This window comes from Bactrocera tryoni, chromosome 5, assembly GCF_016617805.1.
Source record: "Bactrocera tryoni isolate S06 chromosome 5, CSIRO_BtryS06_freeze2, whole genome shotgun sequence".
Classification (NCBI taxonomy): domain Eukaryota; kingdom Metazoa; phylum Arthropoda; class Insecta; order Diptera; family Tephritidae; genus Bactrocera; species Bactrocera tryoni.
The window spans coordinates 32,859,692-32,882,797 of NC_052503.1; the positions used below are offsets into that span (position 1 = coordinate 32,859,692).

The 23,106-nt window shown below is 31.8% G+C and overlaps 1 protein-coding gene across 2 annotated transcripts in view; it reads left to right on the forward strand.

Moving 5' to 3' along the window:
• Positions 1 to 23,106, forward strand: part of LOC120778160 — an 82,637-nt gene that overhangs the window by 33,656 nt on the left and 25,875 nt on the right. The gene's annotated exons all lie outside the window — the stretch shown is intronic.

Sequence of the window (23,106 nt, forward strand, 5' to 3'; positions counted from 1 at the left end):
CAACCTGTTACTATTAAATTTCTGTTCGGTGCACTCAGCATGACATTGATCGAGTGGCTGCTGCTTTGCTAACCGAATTGCGTAGGAAAAATTGATGGTGTGATAAGAAAGATCATTAAGCGCTCGCGATCTCACGCTCAAGCGCTTAGCTGACTGCCATTGCCTTAATTTAAAAGACTTATTTAGTGACTTATTTAATTTATAGCGTGAGTTTATTAGTAATCTTGTTATAAATGTAACTAAGACAATTTTTTATAAAAGTAAATGGTTAATTACATATCTGATCACTTCTAAAGATAAATGTTGATTAAACTTGAACAGTCGATTGTATGGTTGGTTAGATGCAGAATATTATTAATATATTGTTTAAAAAATAACGCTTCACAAACTTAAATATATATATCTAAAATTATGTGACTATTGGCATATTAATCTATCATACTAACCAATAGAAACGTCTAGAATAACTCAGCTTATCTTCTCAAACATTATGGCGTATTATCTGTAGACCTTTTGATATCTTATCTTCATGATTTGTAGATTGACAACCTTTAACAGGAAGGTGGTTGCGGCACTTGGCTGAGAGTGGATGGTTCTTGCTCATTTCGCGATTCTTTTCCTAAAATCTATCTGAATATGCAACGAACAAATTGATTAAAAATTGAGCGGACTTAATGAAAGTAGGTACAGAAGTTCGTTAGCGATCCAGTTCTGATAACAATCACTTTTACTTCTTTTAAAAACGGGATATCAATGAAATTCTTTATCCTGAACCTAATTTTGAACGGGCTTGTGGCGCCATCCTGTTGGTACCACATATTGTCAAAGTCCATATCATCGAATTCAAGCCAAAAATATTCGCTTATCATTGAGCTGTAGCAATTCCCATTCACTGTAACGTGCCGGTCTTGATCATCACGGAAGAAGTACGGACCAATGACGCCCCTGGCTCATAAACGCACCAAACCGTATTTTTTTCGGATTTCATTTCACGAACATACAACGATTCTTTTGGCCAAGCGGCTTCAGTTCTTGCGTCAGTTTGATATTGTAAGGATGTAGGCCAAGATCTTTTCGCAAAATTCGCCACAACAACATCACAGAGATGCTCAGCGCTTGCGAACGACGTGTGAGAGACTGATTTCGGTCTTCCTCAATTGATGCACTTGCGACAGCAATATTCTCGACACTTCTTTGTCTCACTGCCACAGGGGACATTCTGTACTGTGCCTGTGGATTAAATTTTTTCCACTAGACGCTCAATCGTTGATGTAACAGTAGCGCTCTTAAAGTTGAGGCCACTAACTCCGAATTTTGGTAGTAAATCTTAATAATTTTGAGTCGTTGTTGGAGCGTATCATTTTCTATGATAAAATGGCGAACCTTACTGAAGAGAAATATCAAAAGGATGGGGAAAAATATTGCGTCGTTTACTGTCCCTGTTGGTCTACTTCTGTAGCGTTGTCTTAAAAAAAACCTTAAGCTCTAAAAAAATATAGAAGTAAAATTAAGCATTATTAAAGTTTCTTTTGGTTTCAAAAATGGATGGTTTGTGTCTAAAATTTCATATTTTATTTTAAGACCATCTATTTTCATATATATTTTGATATCTATTATAAATAATTCACATATCTTTAGCGCCCTAAATTTCAAATGTACGAAGTGTAAGTGAGCATTTATCCATTATTACCGCCATCTTAATCTTTCAGAACCATTGCTTTGAATTATTTTTGAAAAGATTTAAGTCTCTGAACTAAATAGTCTTTACTCAATTGAGCAAGAAAGTTTAGACATCTTCACTTCGACATTTATCTGCTTATTATGTCTCAGTTCTGTTCTCTTTCTAGGAAAACTCCATGGGAAAACAATCAAGTTATTCTTTCGAATTCTATTCAAGAGACTAAGAGTATGAGTCATTAAAGTTGTGTAAGCAAATCCTTCTGAATTTGATTATACTAGTCTCAGTTAATTATGCCAATTGCTTGTTCGATTCAGCGCTCCCCAAATTTGGCAAATCAAATGCAGTTTTCAATGCATTACCTGACATATGTATATAGCTTTTAGAGACAACACCTATACCGCCACTGTATAAAGATTTTTTTTTCCAAAATATCCATTCTTGCCTGAAATACAGCGCACGTTCGAAATCAAGTGATTGTATGAAAAAAAAGTTTTTGACGATATATCTTCACCAAATTCGCGGATTATTGTGCAAGGCAATGTTGCGATATCCGAAGACATTCTCCAGATCGTGTAACTATAGAATATAGCTGTCATATAAACAGGACGATTAAAAGCAAATTCTTTTAAGGAATTCTGTATTCGTAAAGGGTATTATAGCCTTGAAGCAACCGAAGTTAACAATTTTTATTTTTTTGTTTGTTAGGTGACTATAGAGTGAGCTCTTGCGTGTGTTGTTATGGAAATTAGCTCCATAAGAACTTTGCATTATCCACCAATTAAAACTTCATATTTGGAGTTATTACGAATTCTTACCGGCAACGCTGTTGAATTCATAATTTGCAGCTAATTACTAAAAAAAATTAATATTTCTGATGAAAATCAACCATTATCCAATAAATACGCACACTTTCCACGAATTCTTTGTCTCAACCGCAAACAATAAAGAGAAGCAAAAATCCAAGGTTGAAGATTTCGTGAAGCAGCAATATGTACATGCATATCTTTGTATAGACAGTAGCTTACCGACACCATGGCTTTAATCGCGTTCTTCTTACACGCGTTGTCATTCAGTTTTTTCTGCAGAGTAAAAAAAACAAAAAACAACAACTACAACATCCTGAAGACTGTTTGCGTGCAAAAGCTTATACAACTGCCGCTGCTGTTTGGCCAATGGCCTCAGTGATCGGCGCTGCGCCCAGGGCTTTCGGGCAGATCGTAGTGCGTTCCGGCGCATAATCGCTTACACTTAATTTATTATACATAAACTTAAAATCTGGTTTTTATTTAAAATATTTTTTTGCTCGCACCGTTTTCCGCTATAATATTGAAATGTTTCGATCGTGTTGTTTACTTCAATAAAGTGCAGGCTTTGTTCAACAGCCTACATGTATGAATGTGTATGCGGCCGTATGTAAGAAAATTGAATTTATCTTGAGTCACTTGGAATGCTGCTTTGTCGTTCAATATCGTCAAGGTCGTCAAGGAGTCACACTCAACCGCTAACTGACGTGCAAGGATCTTCTGCGGCGCAATTTTCAGCTTTTTAATAGCCTTTGTTTATAGTCTCGGTTTAGCAATCTTCTACGGGAGGTCATTAAATTGCAGCCGCTAAATGATTTATTTGCGATTTCCGTCATTTTCCACTGCGAAGTTTTTGCATGTAACTGAAACTTCATCCTAAATTACTATTTGTGTACGAATGTAGTAAGATAATTTCTGTAATTTGCGGAATTTTTATTATGCGACAAGCGCCGGACTACGTAAAAGTAGTTTTTTCCTCTTTCAATTTAATGTATCTGTTGCTTTATGCTATTGGAGAGAAGTAATTTCTGTAACTGCCACATTAATCGTCGCTTAACTACTTTGGAAAAGTTCGTATGAGGTCATTTTCTTCAATTTGAGTGCATTCCAGTTACGTAGACCAGGTTAAACAGGCTATATTAAGCTCGGCAAGAAATTTTCAACATCCTGAAGGAAACGTCGGAGTCCCTATAAAGTATACATGATAAAAATGATCAGCATGTCGAGTCGATTTAGCCATATCCGTCTGTCTGTATGTACATGAACTAGTTTCTAAGATATCGGTGTGGACTTTTGCACACGTCTTTTTCTCCTCAAGATGCTGCTCATTTGTCGGTACCGCTGGTACCGAACCACTAGAGCATATATGTAGCTGCCATACAAACCGAATGATCGGTATAAAGTGATTGTATGGAAAGCTTTTTAATTTGACGAGAAATCTTCACGAAATTTGGCATGGATTGTTGTCAAAGGCAATGACATTCCCGAAGAAATTGTTCAGATCGACTCCCTATAGCATATAGCTGCTATACAAACAGAATGATCGAAATCAAGTTCTTGTAAGGAAGCTTTTGTGTTTGTGAAGAGTATCATAGTTTCAATGCCACCGAAGTTAACTTTTTTTCTAGTTGAATATGCTTCCCTGGCAAGAAGGACTTAGGTATGTGCTCTAAATAATAGTACTATTACAAAAATCTTTCAGATCTATATATTTCTTAGTACTTTATAGTTGTGGGCAGCGAACTTATTTACTTTTTGGCAGCTGTGGATAATGCTGATTGTCTCTCAATAACAATTTTTTGGACCTACTGATTCATGCAGCTCCTTTTTGGGCGAAAAATCGCAATTATAGTTCGTCGCTATATTACTCCGCATCTATAGTATTTGTAGCCATCAGAAAAATACGAAATACTAATGTGATCAAATCAGAAGTTGAATTTTGTCCATTTCATCTCTTTCAAAGTAATCCCCTCCCGTTGCAATATACTTATGCCAACGAATTTTCCAGTCAACATAGCACTTGAAAATCCTCCGTCGTGATGGCTATCAGAGCCTTCTTCGATTCAGCTTCATACTCTCAATTGAGTCAAAACGGTGTCCTCGGAATGGTCATGTGAATTTGCTGAATAGCCAGAAGTTACTCGAAGGTAAATCAGGCGAATGCGGTGGTTGCGGCACGATATTAGTTGAAAATGTTGCGAAATGATCGCGAATAACCAATGCAGTATGAGATGACACACTTCTTTGTTCAATAAATTCAGAGACATATAAGGTAAAAATCGAAGAATTCACTTTTAGGGCCTCACAAAATGACGCGTATCTCAAGTACTTATAAATATTTTGACATGAAATTTAGCATGGATGTCACTAACAGTACTACCAACTTACAGAAAAAAATTTACCGATACAAAAAACACGCGAAGTAGAAATTAAAAATGCAGCTTTCAATTTGATCTTTCCATTGTAAGTTCCAAGGCTGCAGACGTGCGGCCAGATAATAGCGCTCCATAAATCCCTAAAATCATATGCATAAAAATAAACTCGTTAAATAATTTATAACAATTTTTATAATTATTCCTGATTAGTTGTTTGAGTAGCTTAAATGGAAAAACTCTGAATTTACGGTTTATTTAAGTATCTAAGCCATTATGCAATTAAAAATTCCTAAATTTTTTTTTTAATTTTAAAATTTCTATAATTTCACCAAATTGCAATTAATAACGGCTATAAATTTCACGTTTCGATTGTGCGCGCACAATTCGGTGCAGTTGATGTTTATTGCAATAAAATCTATAAGAAATTGTAGGCGACGCAAGTTGAAAGAAATTATGTGTTCATTGCTTTTTCTTTTTAGGTTTAAATAAGGTTTTTTTTTAATCTTCAAAACGCAAACCAGTATCAGCAGTACTTAACAATACTCAAATTTTTAATATTCGAAAGTTTATTAAAGTTAATTAAGAATTATAATGATGGCACGTGCATTTTATGGTGAAATATTATCAAAAAAAAACAAGAATTATAACTTGCGCATGAAGAAATTATAGATTTCTATACTTTACTGTTATTTCAAAACTTTATAGCCTTTATATTTGTGACGCACCCAATGATAAGTTGAATTATAAAACAAGTCTTCAAATTTAAGACACACGTCTTTCCCCTTCAACTGCGCGCGCTCAAGCTGATTGCAGTGACTTTTTGCAATTTGAAATTAAATATTAAAAGAGCTTTATGATTCATAGTGCCAGCTAAAAAGCGCCTTAATGATGCAAGTAACCAAATTTGTGTGTTAATAGTTAATCTTTGTACTTCACTCTTGTTTTATACCGTTATTACGCATTTTTGTATAATCAAAGAGATTGATGTTCGACAAGTAATGGGTGACCTTGTGCCTTAATTGCAATTTTTGTTGTACAAATTGTGAGATAATGATTTAATACTTCTTAATGATATCCCAGTTAATGTAAATAATAAATGTTGAAGTTTAATTTTTCTGGAATTTTTATGTGAGTACAACAGACTAACACGCAAGTACACTATATAAGCTTTAAATCAAATAACAGCGCTCCAAATTTGCGCTGAAAAAGCTGTTGAAATATTTGCCTAAATATTAAATAATAAACATGTTCAATGTATTCAGCCTGCGAAAAAGAATAATCAGCGCGACTTAAGTCAATACAAGTGCAATTAATATTAGCAAACAAAAGCAACATATTTTTTCTTGGTTGGTCGCTTAATGGTACCAGTAATTAGCACGTCACTGCTTCTTGTGTCTATCATTAAACACAAGAGTTTAACCCTGAGCAACAACAACATTTGAAAATCAAGCGTTTGACGTAAATCTTATAAAAACAACAATAAACCATAAAAAACGAAAAAATAAAATAAAAAATACAAAAAAATTAAATATAAAAATTTAAAAAAAAAATTTCAAATCCAATTCAAACAAATTTAAAAAAAAAAATTATAAAAAAGTTAAAATAATTTCGCAACTCGTACATTTGCCGACTCGGCGCACAAACTCGATTTACTCGTAGCAGACATTGCATAATAAATTTATGAATATTATGCCAAAAATATATATACTTATTGATTGCCACTCTTCTTCATTTTATTAGTGGACTATTGCAGATCTCAGTTACGTCAATAAAAAGCGAAAAAAATTCTTGAAAATCACATATAAATTCTTTACACGAAACCTGTTATACCAATAAACGATTCGGAACCAAAATTTATTTACATAACCTATAAAATAATTTAGCGCTAAGAAGAAATATGAAATAGAATAATAGCAATGCAAGATTATTTAAATTCAGTTCCGATTTCGAGCGTAGCTTGAAATTATGACAAAAAATTTATTGATGACGGAATATAATTATACAAGGTGCGTTCCAAAGTAAACAGGACTTAAAAAAGAAAAAACAGAACAAATGGTTTTTTTTGGCAAAATCTATTTTTGTTATTCAAAATAGTCTCCTTCGGCTTCAATACAGCTTTTTGCAAGGTCAAAAAGCATGTCGAATGAGTGTTATAGCTCGTTGGCCAATATGGTCGCTGGTATGCCGGTGCATGCCTTTTGAATGGCCTCTTCGTCTGCATAACGCTTTCTTTTCATGGGAAAATGCATTTTTCTGAAAAGAAAGAAGTCGCACGGTGCCATATCAGGTGAATGCGGGGAGTGGTTAATGGTTGAAATGTGATTTTTGGACAAATAATCGGTCACAAGCGCCGATCGATGAGACGGCGCATTATCGAACACATCTTTCATAAACCCAAATGTTTGAACAAAATGCGATAAATCGATGTTTTGGAGATGTTCAATTCCATTTCCATGAATTTCAATAATGATTTCGTCTGATTTTTGATGACTTCACGCACAGTCTCAGTGGAATTTCCGGTGATCACAGATTTTGATTGGCTTACATGTTGATCGTCATTTATGTCCTCTCGACCACTTTGAAAACGTTGAAACCACTCGTGCTAGGCAATCATCGCTATAAACTTCTTTCATCAACGGAACCGTTTCGGTAAACGTTTTACCAATTTTAAAACAAAATTTAATGTTGGCTCTTTGTGCGAAGCTCATTTTCACACCGATAACATAAACATACTGACACTTAAAACGCAATAACTTCAATTCCAATCAATAAAATGCAATGAAATTCTTCCTGAAGAATCGAAAAAATAGCAGTTCCTAACACATTAGTCGACATATAGATGGCGTCGCCAGGGGGCGTTAGATTCAAAAATATGCATACAGAAGTTACAGATCCTTTCATTACGTATAACTTTGCCATACAACCTTTTTCTATAGGAGTTTCGTCTGAAATCGAGATAAACCATTCCTAACCCTCAAAAATTTAATCATGTTCCTTACCTCTTAATTAGTTTTCTTTTAAGGAGTTACATGTGTTTCCTAGAGTCAAAAACAACTTTTTTCAACAATTTTATTCTAATAAAAAAATTAAATTTTTTATTTTAATACGTATACACTATTAACAAATAAATTCTGAAATTTTTGGAAAAAAATATCTTAAAATCGGCCATTGTGACGCCATTTCCGGTGACTCCTCGGAAAAAAATTGCACCGGGGTTTGGCAGGATAACTCCTTATACCTTACTGGACCATCTAATGTGAAAAATATTTGTTTTAGTTAAAATCTGAACTTAGATCCTGGACGAAGGAAACAAAACTGAAAATTGCATTTTTGCCAGACATTAAAAAAATGGAAATTTTGAGACATCGTAAAAAATCCTTCGTTCATGCCGTTAAGAATTATATCTCACAGACCTGTGTAAAATTTCATAAAGATCGGCTGTTTAGTTTTCGAGAAATCTTGGCATCTGACTTCTAAAACACAGTTTCGAGAAAAACGCGTTTAGCGGCGGCGCATTGTTCCTAGCTCACAAGTTCTAACGGCTGCAACTCCGAAACAGTTACGGGGTTCAACTAGAAAATTTAGGGCAATATTCCAAATGTATTTGTAGAATTTAATAAGATAATAAAAAAAAACGGTTTTTTTTAAACCCGTAAACCCATCTAACCCCTTAAATAATAAAAGTCATATTTAGAAACGAATAAAATATGAGCCTGGCACGTAACAGTTCTTCATGTTTGATTTGTGATACATACAAAACAAACATTGACCTCAAAAAAGAATTTGTCATTCCTTACCATTGGTGGGCGGAAATGAAAAGTCTTATATCCTCTAAGGAGAATTTATTCATTCTAATTTTATTTTGATGTTTTCATTGCTTATATACTAGGCATTTAGGAAATCATCTTGAATAACTAAATATATGTGTATGTGTATACGTTTGTATGTACTGCTCACTATACAATTTAATACATGTGTGTGTGTGTCTTTAATGTTATCTGATCTGTAACTTTATGACTTGTCTTTACCCATGCATTTTTATTATTATTTGATGCGCATTGCACGTAAATGCATGAGTATGTGTATGTACATACATATGTATGTATGTTATCGGCTTTGCAGATAAGTAAGCATGTTCACTGTTATTTGAACACTTCACTAATTCAATTCAGTGACATTTCTATTCGCTCTCTTAAGAGATTTTATACATACATATATAGATATATAGTTACTTTATTTGTTACAAAACCCACATATGTCTTCCTCTAGTCTCATACAACAATTAGCAAACAAACATACATATATCTCTATCTCTTACTTATTGAAAGCTATAACTAAAATGCAGTTATTCTGGAGCTTTTGAAAATGCTTCAGAGCATCAATTCTTTTGAAAATAAACTCAGCTTTTCTTTATGCCTAATTTTATGACGTCTGATACCTCGAGTAAGCTTCCGAAATATTTTAACCATTAAAAAATAATATATATAATATGTAATAAAAATATATTCCAAAAAGCCTTATAAACTTTTTATTAGCTTTTAAATACTATTGCCAACATAGTTTTAGTAAATAATTTACATAAATTCTTTTGTAATTTACTAATAGTATTTTCGCATGTTGTGCTTAGTTCCTATTCAAATAATGGAATTTTTGAATTTTTTATACGAGAATATTGGCAATAAAAACTGACGTCAAGTCGGAAATAAAATTCTCCAATAAAATGTATTAAAAAGCCATAGGCTTGTGGCTGTTAAGCAAATTAGGTATTTCCATATATTAAAAATTTGTCTAAAAGCAAATATATAAATATATAAAAGCAAACATATCAAATATATTTGAATAAGATACATATTAGGGTGGGTCAAAACATAGTTCTTACATTTTTTAATATTCTTATAACTATTTTTTTTATTGATGTTTTGCAATGAATATATTTTATATGCTTCACTTAATCGAAAAAGTACAAGAGATCCCTTTGAAATGCAGTAAATTTTTTACAAGACTATGAATTTTGCAATTCAAAATGATATTTTTTCATTTCGAAGAAAAGAACAAAATTTGCATCAAAATAATAAAACTTCAAACGTTAAAATCTGTTAAATGGTTAAGTTTAAGAAAAAACGTAAGAGACCATTTATTGAAAAACTCAATTTCTTACAAAATCATACTTGATGAGACGTCCTTAAAGGTGTCTAAGCACCAAAGAAAAAATATTAATCTGTTTAACCCACCCTAATGTATTTGTATATGTGTAAAATTTTGTTTAGTTTTATATTAACTAAGCTGAGTGTGCGATCGTCGCCATCAAATAATTCAACTTCCATTGTCTTGAAGTTTGAGCAGAGAATCGCAAATACGTCACAGACGTCTTTGAATATACATATTTATACGCTAATTTTTAGAGGCAAATATTTAATATAACAAATAATGGTATATATTCCAACATACATATACATATATATTTATAAAAGCTGGTTTGGGCTTATTTTATTTATCAAACAGTGTTTCATATTGTAAATTCGTGAAATAACTCTTAGTGATCAACACGCAGTCAAAAATATCTATCTGTAGTTCAACAAATACATATTTACAAACAGAGGTAGACAACCTTGGCAATGATATTATTATAGAAACAACTAAAAACTGTTCGATAAGTTCAAGAAATGTTTACATATATTGTGTTCGTTACTAAGCCAAAACACTTAGCTTATAAGCTCATATAGCTTCGAAAATAGTTGGCGCTGTTTGATACAATCAGCATTCCTTTAAGGCTTGTGTTACAATTCCAGTTCATCGTTTCACCTTTTTTACAATTTTTAGCATTTTTTGCCTATAAGTTATTTCTCATTAAGGAATTAGCTTGCATTTAAAAAAAAAAAATGTCGAAAAAAGCAATTATTTCTGCAATGCATCAGAAGCATTCACCTCTTTTGGTAACTTACCGTGACTGCTGTGCCGTAGCACCAACAAAAGCTGACATTGATGCATTGACTTCGAAAATTGCATTTGCTTTGACGCTTCAGTTGTCAGTGGATTTTGGAAACCAGCTTGGCGTAGAATGCAGTTTAACGTAAATGGAATGTCAATCGGAGGCGATTTTTGACAAATAAATATTTTTTTCTCAAATCCATTTCAATGAAAAATGCGTATTTTTGCGTGGCTGAGCAATTTACAAAGTTTAATAAGTTTTAGGCGCAATGAATATATGCGACTACTATTTTTTTCTAATACTAGATTTTTTTTAGCGAAAATTACTTTTCGATATCAAAATAAAACTTTCAACTTGGCGGATTAAGCATGCTCGCATTGCTCATTGGGGAAGCGAAACTATGATACTAAAGAAGATTTTCCTTAATATAATGGATAATGAGTTTACATAGCACAAGAAAGTCCTCGATACTTTTTTGGTGAATTTCATCATCGGCCTTAAGTATAGGAATAAATATAATTTTATAACAGTGATTCGATCTGAAATAAAATTGGCCATTTGCGAGCCAAATTAGTGCTTAGTTTAGTTCTTTTTGACCACCAAAAAAGGCAACGCCTGATAAAATTTAAATTTATTCAGCTTTCTTCGTAATTTTCTATATCACTTATTTGATTAAAGAAAGCAGAAATTTGCAAATTTAATTGACAATTTGGAATAAATTTACTAAATTCACTCCTACTGACTAGTATGCGACAACTTGTCTTCTAATTATGCATAACTGCTTCTTTCTATACCATTAGAATACAATCTTCCATAAGAATACAAATGAAAGATAATAAAATTTTAGTGCAGAATTTGCCATAAATCTTTTCTAATTCAAATTTAGAAAAAAACTTCATTTCAAGTTCTTTCTGGTGATCACCAAAGCGTTGCTCAAACATGTTTCTTCTAGGTTTGACTTCTTCCATTTCTTTTATTTCCTTTTGCTATTAAAGAAAGCTTAAACGACTAACTTTTTTTCTACTAAATCTAACCTTGAATGTCGAATATGGCGTTCACCTTCGCAACTCGTGCATAGTTATGTCGGTTTTCTGGTCTGTATTTTGTAGTTTACAATAGAAATTCTCTTAATTTGGCTCATTTAAATAACTGGATTCGAATTATATGTTTCGTCGCTTGCCGAACGAGTAAGAAAGGAGTCGCTGCTAAAGAAATTGAAAAAATTGGCAATAAAACGGGATTAAAATAGAAAGAAGCCATTCAGCCACACCAAAAGAGACATTCTAATTGGCACTGACGCTATAAAATTGTGATTACGAAATTCTAAATTTACGGTTATTGTAATTAAAAAAGGCTGTTATTCTATATTAGCATATTTAGACAATGTAAGATGTTCAAGAATTCTTGATGCTTATGCTGTTTCGTAAGCCATTTAATATTAACCGACTGCATATTTAAGCGAACTATATACCATAATCATGTGGCAAACAAGATTTTTAATTATGGTTGCTTTTTAACTCTTAATACACGATTTTATTTGAAAATTTAATCTATCATCATAAATTATAATTTAATTGTGCTACGAAATTTAATTACCTCAGTAAGTTTTTTTCTGTTCACATACACTAATATTAGTGCATAAAACAAAAAAACAATAAGTTCCAGATTCTTAAAGTATTAAATTAAATTGGTCTTTTTGGAGGCGCATACAATGATATTCTTGAAAAATACTTAAGTTTCGAAAATATGTGCTACAAGAAAAAACAATAACTTCGGCTGACCGAAGCTTATATACCCTGCACAGGTGCATTTCTTTTAGTAACTATGTGTCCAGTTTGTATGGAAGCTATATGTTATAGTACCGATCTGAACAATTTTTTCGGAGATTATGTTATTAACAGTAATCCATTTCAAATTTCGTGAAGATACCACGTCAAATGCAAAAGTTGTCCATACCAGCACTAGATTCCGAACGTTCAGCTTGTATGATAGCTATATGTTATAGTGGTCCGATATCGGCAGTTCCCACAAATGAGCAGCTTCTTGAATAGAAAATGATGTTTGCAAAATTTCAAAACGATATCTTAAAAACTGAGGGACTAGTACGTATATATACAGACAGCCAGACGGACATTGCTAACTCGACTCTGCTCAACATACTGATCATTTATATATATTTTATAGGATATTACGGATTTAATGGACTGCTTCAATTCAGTCAGATTTCTGAGTCTTGTTTTATGCACCTCTTGCTTGACATAACTCCATAAAAAATTCTGTTGCAGTCAGGATATGTTATCTTGAGGGCCAGCGGAAGATGGCGTTTCTTAATAATAATTTTTTTTTTGCTATGTATGTAATTGCTCCATATTGCGGGAATTAAGCGCTATTCAGAGGGAATCGCCTTTGGCGCAGTTTTGGGTAAAAAACCGTATTAAATATCTTTAAATAACAATGCCCTTTGACAGTTACTGTTACACCGTTTTCTTCAAAGAATATATGGCCCGAAAATATATCTTGATGAAACTGAGCGCCACACAGTGACTCGTTCTGGACGAAGTTCCCTACCGTGGAATATTTCACTTTTTATTAGTAGATCAAAATGGGCTTCATCAAACATAAACAAGCAATTCATCAAGTTATTGTCTTCTTCGGCCATTTCAATCACTTTTCGCCCCGGGCGCAACGTCTTGGGGGGCGGCAAAACGATCTTTGCTGTTTTTAAAAACTCCAATTCGGGCAAAAATTCCTGCAAATTGTGTCAAAAGTGTACAAGATTTAGGGCGAAAATGGGTTTTTTCTATGGCTTTTAATAAGATGTCTTGTAAATTTACTCTCAATTTCCTCAAAAATCGTATTGTGAGAATTTTGGAATTTTAGAATTTGCGTGGCTTCTAGTCTCTTAATTTTATATCTTAATATCAACGATATTTTGTAAAAATTCACTTCGAAGCACCTCATGAAACTTGTAGGTAGGTAGATAAAGGGGGGCGGCAGAACATCCTTGGCCCCGTGCGCCCGAAGTTGTAGCTACGCCACTGATTTATGCTATAATCTCCCAATCTTAATCTTGAGATTGTAACATTGCAATATCTTTAATGTATCTTTATCGAATGAAAAAGCTTTTCGTACAAGCATATTGTTCCGACAATTCCGTTTGTGTGGCAGCTAGACATTTACTAAAGTGGTACGAGATCGTATCTTCCGACAAATGATGTACCTCTTGTTGAAAAAAAGACGTGTTCAAAATTTTAGATCAATATCTCAAAACCGAAGGACTAGTGCGCATATATAAAGACGGAGGGACAGACAGGCGAAGGCTTGATTCGCTGAACATTTATATATATACATATGTATATACTTTTTTTGTGTGACAACCAAAATGGCAAATTTAATATACTCTGTTCAGGGTATAACAAAAAATTATTAAATTTAAATCTTCTTCTTCTTTATTTGCCAATTCGTATTCGAATATTGGTGATCATATAACATTTAATAATATGTACAATATTAACAAGCTTAAGAGGGTATTCTTGTCTAGGATTTTGAAAAAATCGATTTTTTTCTTTGCATATCTTGAAAGTTTAGACTTTCAAAAATATGACCTTGGAAGAATTTTTCAAAATTCGACTTATTTTCAGAGTTCCAGCGATTTTGTGCCGTGGCGTCTTGGTTCACTAGAATTGCCTCCTAAACTTTAAAGGCCTTTTCTCAAAACTGACTTTTTCGGAACGATACCCACGATTTGTCAGGTTCTACTCGACCGATTTACCTGAAATTTTTATAGAGTCTTCTTTATAGGCTTGTCTATGGTTGGAACTAGCCCCATCCCCAAATTTTTATTTTTATTACTTTTAAAAAATTCGAAATAGTCAGAAAAAGTGATCCAAAAAGCTTTTTTTTCAGGCAGTCGCCATTTTGTGAAAATTTTTTTTTCCACTTTTCCGTAGTTCCTGCCATTGCGACATTATTCTAGATTAATAATCTTTTTGTTTTGGTTTCAGATAGCTAGTAGGGTTGAAATTATGGGTATGGTCACGTGGATATTTTTAGAGACCCCCACTTCGTCAGCTCACAATTTTTGAAATGTGTTACTTTTTTTAGTTTTTAATTTTTTTCTGTACTCTTCTAAAATTAACAAATAACATAAAAAAATGGATAGTAAAAATATTAATTGCCTTTTTTACGACACTTTAAAAATTACCTGAAATTCATGCCCCCTTAATAATAATATAATAATGTAATATATGTTAAATATATATATTGCATATTGAAAAAAAAATAAAAAAATTACAGATTTTGAATTATCGCAGCATATTTCTCTGTATCTCTCGCCACATCTATAATGTTGCCAACGTTCTGGACTCCTGTCCTTTTTCGAATGTTTCGAAGCCACGAAAGTTGTTTACAGCCAATACCTCGTTTTCCTTCAATTTTTCTTGGATAATTATTTGTAGGAGCTCATACTTAGAGTGCCTCATACTAAAATACATTCAAAGCAAAAGTAATAAGATAAATAAGTTAAATAAATAAACCGAAAAACAAACCTTGAAATTAAGTAGTTATAAGTATTCAGAACTATCTCGTTACTCTTTACTGAGAAGATTGCTAAAAAGGATGTCAGTATAAATGTACAGTTCACTAAAATTAAAAATAAAAAATTGAAAAAGCGAGCACATATCAGGTTGTGATTCAACATTTAGCACAAAGAGAAGGCATAAAACTTAGAGACACCAAAATACTAGTTTTCTAATTTTTTAATGAAAGAATTAAATGAAGTAACCTCTTTGAAAGTTTTCCGTCATTGTGGGATGTGCTTGCATAACTTGCTACATAACCGTTATTTTTATATATTACAAAATATTAACACAGATTTTTGCAATATTCAGCAATAAACAAATAACTTTTTATTATGGAGCTCTTACATGCATGTAACATCTAAACTAGTTTACGTAAACTCAAAACACTTGACATTCATTTTATGTTCATTGCTTTTTTGCTATTGTTGTTGAAATGACAATTCCGCGCTAAGTTCGGATGTCGACAGTGGAATGTCGTTCGCGCACAAGTGCAACATAATCGGCTATTTTTGCAATCGCAAGCCAACAGAGTGCATTTGCACCTAACAGCAAAGTTGTTTTTGTATTTTGCAAAATCTTTGCAAGTTATTTTTTGTTGTTGACTTTTTGCTCCACGCACGGCTGATGCATTATACTACCTTGGACGGACAAAATGTCCAACGAGAATAGTTAAACAAATAACGCAGCCACAACTGGTATTTGCTTGCCCCACCTTTGATGAACGAGCTGATGTGCACACACGTGTGTTGGTATGTATGTGTGATGCTAATAGAAACTAAACAATTAGTTTATTTGCAAATAAATGTTAATTTTTTTCAATTCAAATGTTTCCACAAACAAGTTCGTTGGCGTGCCGCACCGCCCTTCGCTTGTCCATCATTGAAAAAAAATTAAGAAACTATTAAAAACAAAATAAAAAAAATATTTAAAATAAAATATTAAAAAAAATTAAGAAAAAAACGAAACAAGAATCTTTATTGCTCACTAAGTGGCTGAGCGTTTGTGAGGATGCGCTTGCTCTAGCTCTTCTTTGCACTCTATAAACTAATATTTGTATATGTATGTGTGTGCGCGCCTACAGGCTCGCTCACAAACCGCTTTTCACGCCACACTCACAACGAAATGCTGCAAAAAGCGCCTAAATTCCCAGCGCCTCGCTGCTTTGGCGCGCTCCTTGTGCGCGCGCTCACGCTCATGCGCCGCTCTTTGTTCGCTCTTAAGCTCTTTGCTGCGGCCACTTGTGTTGCTTTGGCTCACCAATTGCTGTTGGTTGGCGCTGCTTGAAGACTCGTTTGCTTTGCTTGGCTGGCTCCGTCCGGTCGGTTTGCTTTTGCTTCGGCGCAGCTTGGAACTCCTCCCGCTGTCTACTTGCTGCAAAATTAGTTCTTCATCAACGGTCAATTCAGGCGCACATGCGCACTTCAACCAACATAACGGTCGAACGACTGACAAAATCGCCGCCGCCGCCGCCGCCGATACGAGCCAGTAGCAAACGAAAGACTTAAGTCACAAACTTTCGATTTCATTAACGAGTACACCGCCGCCGTCGCAACCGTTCGTACGTACGTTTTCACTTTCGTCTCCATTTCTCGCCGTGTTATACGACGCGCGACGACAAACCACAGCATTTCTATCAATTTCATGCCAAGTTTTGAGTTGAGTTGCTTTTTAGTTGACAATAATTTTGTTTTTTATTTTCCAATTTCTATTTGAGTGCTTGTGTACGCTTGTCGTCGCTGTCGTTGCGCACCAATACATTGACAACGTGGCAGCGTTTCGGGAATGCAAGCAAGACTTGCGCTTTACATTGTTAAAAGACAGCAAGGCAGCTGTAATCTGTGGCATCCACTGCGCAGGCCTCACTCTTGTAGAAATATTTTTCCAAAGCATAACACAAAAATTTAAATATTTTCACATTTCAATTTTGTTTTTATTGTTGTTTGGTAAAATTTTGTATTTCGTTTCGGTAATATTGTGCATAAATTAATTAAAAATACATTAAAGCACGTTGTCTACCCTTCGAAAAAATCAAAAAAAAAAATTAAAATAAACTAAAATCCGCTAACCAGTCTGCGGGTTTCCGATATTCCGGCTGCCTTTGAAATATTTGTGTTGAAAAGTGCGTAAAACCGAAACCGATTTCCGTGTTTGTCTGTATTTACGTTGGTTTTTGTTTTACGCGTGCTCAGCGTCTGCAGCTCATCAGTTGGACACAGAAAAACTAAAAAAAAACTTAAAAAAAAGATACAAAGAAAATCATTTACATACGAAAATATTTGCTTTGCATAAAAATACAGTTTTAAAGTCATTTTCAATAACAGCTTTAATCAAAAGCAACAACAACAACAACATAATAACGAAAATTAAAATTAACGTTAGCCGAGCATCATGCAAAAGTATTTGTTTTTGTCTGTGATATTATATCTGCAAATAATTGGTGGGCATCCAGCGAACCCATCGAAGCAGCCAACGCCAGGTAGGTCACCTTACTACGTAAATATGTGTGTAAAAATGTATGTATGTACATGGGTGTGCACGTGCGCTAGTGATGCTTCGTTATGACAGTATTTTTTTTTGTTGTTTTGTTTTGAATGCGCTATGAAGCTGATAAATAATAACGTAAAATTTGCATTCCTGCACTCCCCGCACTCTCTGCTTCTTAACTGGTTATATTTATTTTATTGTGTGGCATATTTTTAACTTGATTACACCGTTATGTAATGCCGCCTCGTTTATTGCGTTTTTGCGTGTTCACCGTTTGTTTTGGTTTACTTGCGTTGGTCCTGCTCTCAAGAGACTTTTGATTGCTTTGGCTTGGACCTACTTTCACTGTAGAGTGGCTTGGTTGATATTTGACCGCGAGCAATTTGAGCCAATTTTTGTTTTTTTGGTTTAGGGTAATTGGAGTAAATTTTTTATGGTTTCATATCCTTACATTTATATGCATATAAATATTTAAATTAGTACAAAAATAAACGAGTAAAATAAATAAATATTTATAAAATACAAGTATTTGTGACTTTATTCTGAAGTGTTTTTATACTCTGCGCTCAATTTCAAATGATTGATTGTATTTTACGATTAATAGCAATTTTTTGATACTTACTTATGTATAATTTTGATTATGCTGAATTTTTCATATTAGTTATATGTGCTTAAGTGATGTCTGACATTCTCTTCTATTAAACTTATTATTTTAATAATTAAAATTAAAAAATAAAGATTTAAAGTTTTAAACTTTTTAGGTTAATATTTCATTCTTTCAAATAAATATTTTTTTTATTACAATTATTAGTATTTTTTTTGGACAATTCTTTTTCCTACGTACATATGTATGGCAATCAATTTTTTAATTAAAATCGATTATTTCCAGAAATTTTATCATAATATTTTTTTTATTTCCAAATATATGGGAAATCACATTTTATGATTTTGACCGGATTTCATAAATTTTCAAAATTGTGTTTTTGGTAAATATTTAATTCTTTTAATGAAATATTTCAATTTTTTGGGGTTTAATTTTCCATTTAATTTAAAAAAAAATTTTTATTCTAATTATTGTTTTTTTTTAGATTTTTATTTATTTTACTTACATCCATAAATTTCTTAATTAAAATCGATAATTTTAAAATTTTTTTTCAAATTTTTCCTTTTTTTTTAAATATTTTTGAATTTATATATTTATGATTTTGACTGCACTTTCAATTTTTAAAAATTAATTTTTTGGTGAATATTTAATCTTTAAAAGAAATATTTAAATTTTTTTTGTTGGGCTTACTATATATTTATTTTTAATATTTTTATTATAATTATTGCTTTTTTGATTTTCAAAATTTTTTTTTACTTATAACTATCAACTTCGTAATTAAATTCGATTTTTTCAAGAAAACATTAGACATTAACATAATTTTTTTATATTTCGGATACGTGAGTGATCAAGTTTTTACGATTTTAACAGTGTTTAAATTAATTTTTTCTAGTTTTCAGAACACAATATCTTTTTTAAGGACTTTTTAGGTTTTACAAATTTTTTATTCCTTTTTAAAATTCCAACTTCCAAAATTTTTAAAATCGATTTTTTTCAATCATTTTTTTAATGACTTAAGCTTATTTATTTTAATAATAATAATAAAAAAAAATCCAAAAAATATGAATTTTTAATTTTTTGTTGCGAGAATTTAATTATTTCAGTGAAATAAATTATTTTTTACTTCTTTATTTTTATTTTTTTTTACTTCCAGAAAATATTTTTTTAAAAATCTCTTTTTTTAATTAAAAATTTATATTTTTTTTATAAGTACTTTTTTCAGATATTTCAAAAATTAAAAACTTTCAAATTTTTGTTGTGAAAACTTAGTTAATTCTTTTAATGAAATAATTATAATATTCTAATTCTTTTTTCAATTTTGGGAAATTTTTCTTCAAATTTTTTCCAACAATTTCTTTTCATACGATTTCTATTCTTTTCTAAGTACTCTTTTCCAAAATTTTCGAAATCGTTGTATTCAATAAAATTTTTAGTTATGTTTATTATATATAAATTTATATCGTTAAAGGTTTTATGGTTTTATAGAAATTCTAATTAAATTTTTTAATTATAAAAGTAATTGTTTTAACCACAATTTGAAACATATATATTTAATGTTCGTACTGTGCAGCTATCATTACTTCAAATTTAATGATAGTTCGTGGTTCTTATTTCAAATTCTAACAACTTTTCTGTTCATACTGGTCATCTACAGAATAATTTCTGCTTTTGAATTAATTTGATGTGGAATGTCTCCATCATTGAAACTGACAACTATTTCCATTTATATAATTTTGTAGTTGTAATAGAAATACTAGCATGATTTCCAATTCGCTCCGATTCTCTTCGATTCCGTTCAATGTAAGCTGAACAGTAATGTATGTATGTAAACAATGTAAGAGTAAGAAATATATTTGTATATAATTAAATAAGTTTGCATGAGCTTTGTATGTCTGCTGTTATTAATTTATGCATTACAAGAAATTATGTGCATGCCATCTGTGGCAGGTTGCTGTTCATAAATATTTGTTATTAAAGTTACCAAAGAATTGTTTTATATGAGAAGAGAAGTTGGGAGCGTGTGGAATGTGAGCAATGCTTGGTGACTAATGCATTTGGATTGCAAGAAGAGATTGTAAGCGTCGAGTTAGTTATTAGCGGTCAATTCGTTACGCAACACTAGTGTTATTGCTACAGTTGTATTAATTTTTAAATTTTTAATTAAATGAGTTTTGTAGTCTAAGTTTAGTTTTGAATTGACATGAAAATTGGCAACTGATATTTTTACCATCAATTTTTTATTAGTTATTTATTAAAATTATTTTTTTCATTAGCTACATATTTAATAACAAGAACACAGAAAAATTCTAAAAACTGGAAAAGTTAAAAATTTGCAAAAAGCAGCTGATAAAGTGAGGCTTTTAGAGAATTAGAAAGTGACCATAGCTACGATTTCAACTCTCTCAGCAATCTGGAACCAAAAAGAGTTATTAATCTGGAATAATGTCGCTATGTCTGGATCGGCGGAAAACCTTGAAAATATTCTTTTTTAACAAAATGGCGACAATTTGAAAAAAAAAATTTTGTACCATTTCTTCTGTTTCAAATTTTTTGAAAATAGTAAAAATTTTAATTTGTGGATATGGCTTATTGCAGATATAGACAAGTCTAATATGAAGACTCTACAAAAATTTCAGGACAATCGATCCAATAAACCTGAGATATCGTGGGTATCGTTTCGAAAAAGACAATCTTGAGAAAAATGTGTTTAAAATTTCAGTTCCAGATAAAACAGTTTGAATGCCGCATGAGCAAAATACCTACATATACATCCGAAACTAACTTGTAGTTTGGAAAATCCTCTTGTAGACTTGAAATTTCAAACTTTAGAAATATAAAAAAAATTTATTTCTTTTTTGTATTTCTATGCCTGAATAATCCCTTAACAATTAGCATCTACTCTAAATAACCTAAAGTTCTTAAATCGCCATTTTTTCTATACAAAATGAACCAAGTACAATTTTTTTCATTTTTTGATAATTCTAAAAATCTAACTTATCAGGTTTGCCTTTACTCATTAACAGTTTCAAATTCAATACTATATATTCGTGTACAAATTTCAAGTACTGAAAGTGGGTTAACTGTACTAAATACTTACATATGAAATTATCATTTTGAGAAATGCAACCAAATATTCAATAGAAAAAAACTAGTTTCTGTAAGCCAAATTTTTATTTGAGCTCAAGATAGCGTCTCATAATGTCATGCACATTACTTTTTAGAAGCATTCAGGTTTAGTATCAATAATAATTTGTCACATTCAAACACGTTTCAAGCGTGCTAGAAAATTTGACTTTTAAGTGACTTTGATATATACACATACAAATGTATAACGGAAATTGCAGATCTTTCGCTAACTTTTCTGCAAAAAATGTATTGAAGCGCTTTGTGAAAAGGTGTTGGTTGCTCGCTCCGATTAGTTGAATATTCATTATTTAGAATTCATTATATAACCGAATACTGTTGCTAATAAATAAAATATATTACTTTTTCTAACATAAACTCAGAAATGTTTTAATTTGCATATATTTTAAGGGGGAAACCGTAGTTTTTAAATCACTATGCTGTTAATTAGAGTCCATACAATGAGAGTAAGAAAACCATTCTCGATTTTTTAGATTCTTTCTCGTTATACTTTCAATAAATCTTTTGCTGACTTATTTATTATCTTGTTTGGCAATAAGCATAGTGAGTTTCTTAATTCGCCAACAAATATTTAAATTTTCGCAATAATCACTTTAATGATGTCATTTAAGCACCATAAAAAATGAAGTCTATTAATTTTTAATAATATGTATTTAAATATTCTTTATACTCTTCTATAAATTGTTAAGTAGCAAAATGTCTCAAGTGACCGAAAGCGCTTTCAAAACACAAAAAAATTTTGTGACATTAAAAAGATACGCTCACATCTTCCATCATAAATAAAAACTCTCGCTTTTGGTACACTCAATCAAATTTTTCAAATTACAATGTCAATGAAAAGTCCACTTAACCTTGTCCACTCAAAAATAGAGTTTGTTTATTGCTACATACCGTAAATTGCGCAATTAAACATTTTGACATTGAATTTAACTTAACGTAAGTGGTAAACATTGCTGTGGCAACCCACATCTAGGTGCAAATGGTAAAGCTATATGAATGCCAACAACAAATTTTATGTCGGATAATGTTTGTCATTAAATTGTGTTCTTGCATGGCCATTACGACTTTAAGGTGGCAGTCACGGTTAACAATGCGTCATATATACACATATATGTATATGTATATATGTTTATATATGTAATTGAGTTCGTATGCACATATACTCAGTAATGTGAAATTAAAGATAAAAGATCAAGTTTGTAAAATCCGTGCTTAATCTTCAATCCTTAATGTGCTTTAAATTGTTTCGAGGATTTATTATTGTTTGGAATTAAACATTGAACTTTTCAGCTTAAATATTTAATCCCAAATATTTTATAAAAATTCGTTTGCAAGGTTTCTTGTACGCGCAATTAATATTAAATGTTTTAAGGGCATTTTTTGTTTAATAAATTCTGTTTATTTTGGTGTCAAACATCAATCAATCCGATGATTTTTAGTTGTAATATACCGGGTTTTCCCATAAGAATGATCTGATTTCTAAGTGTCGTTTCGGCTTTTTTAATA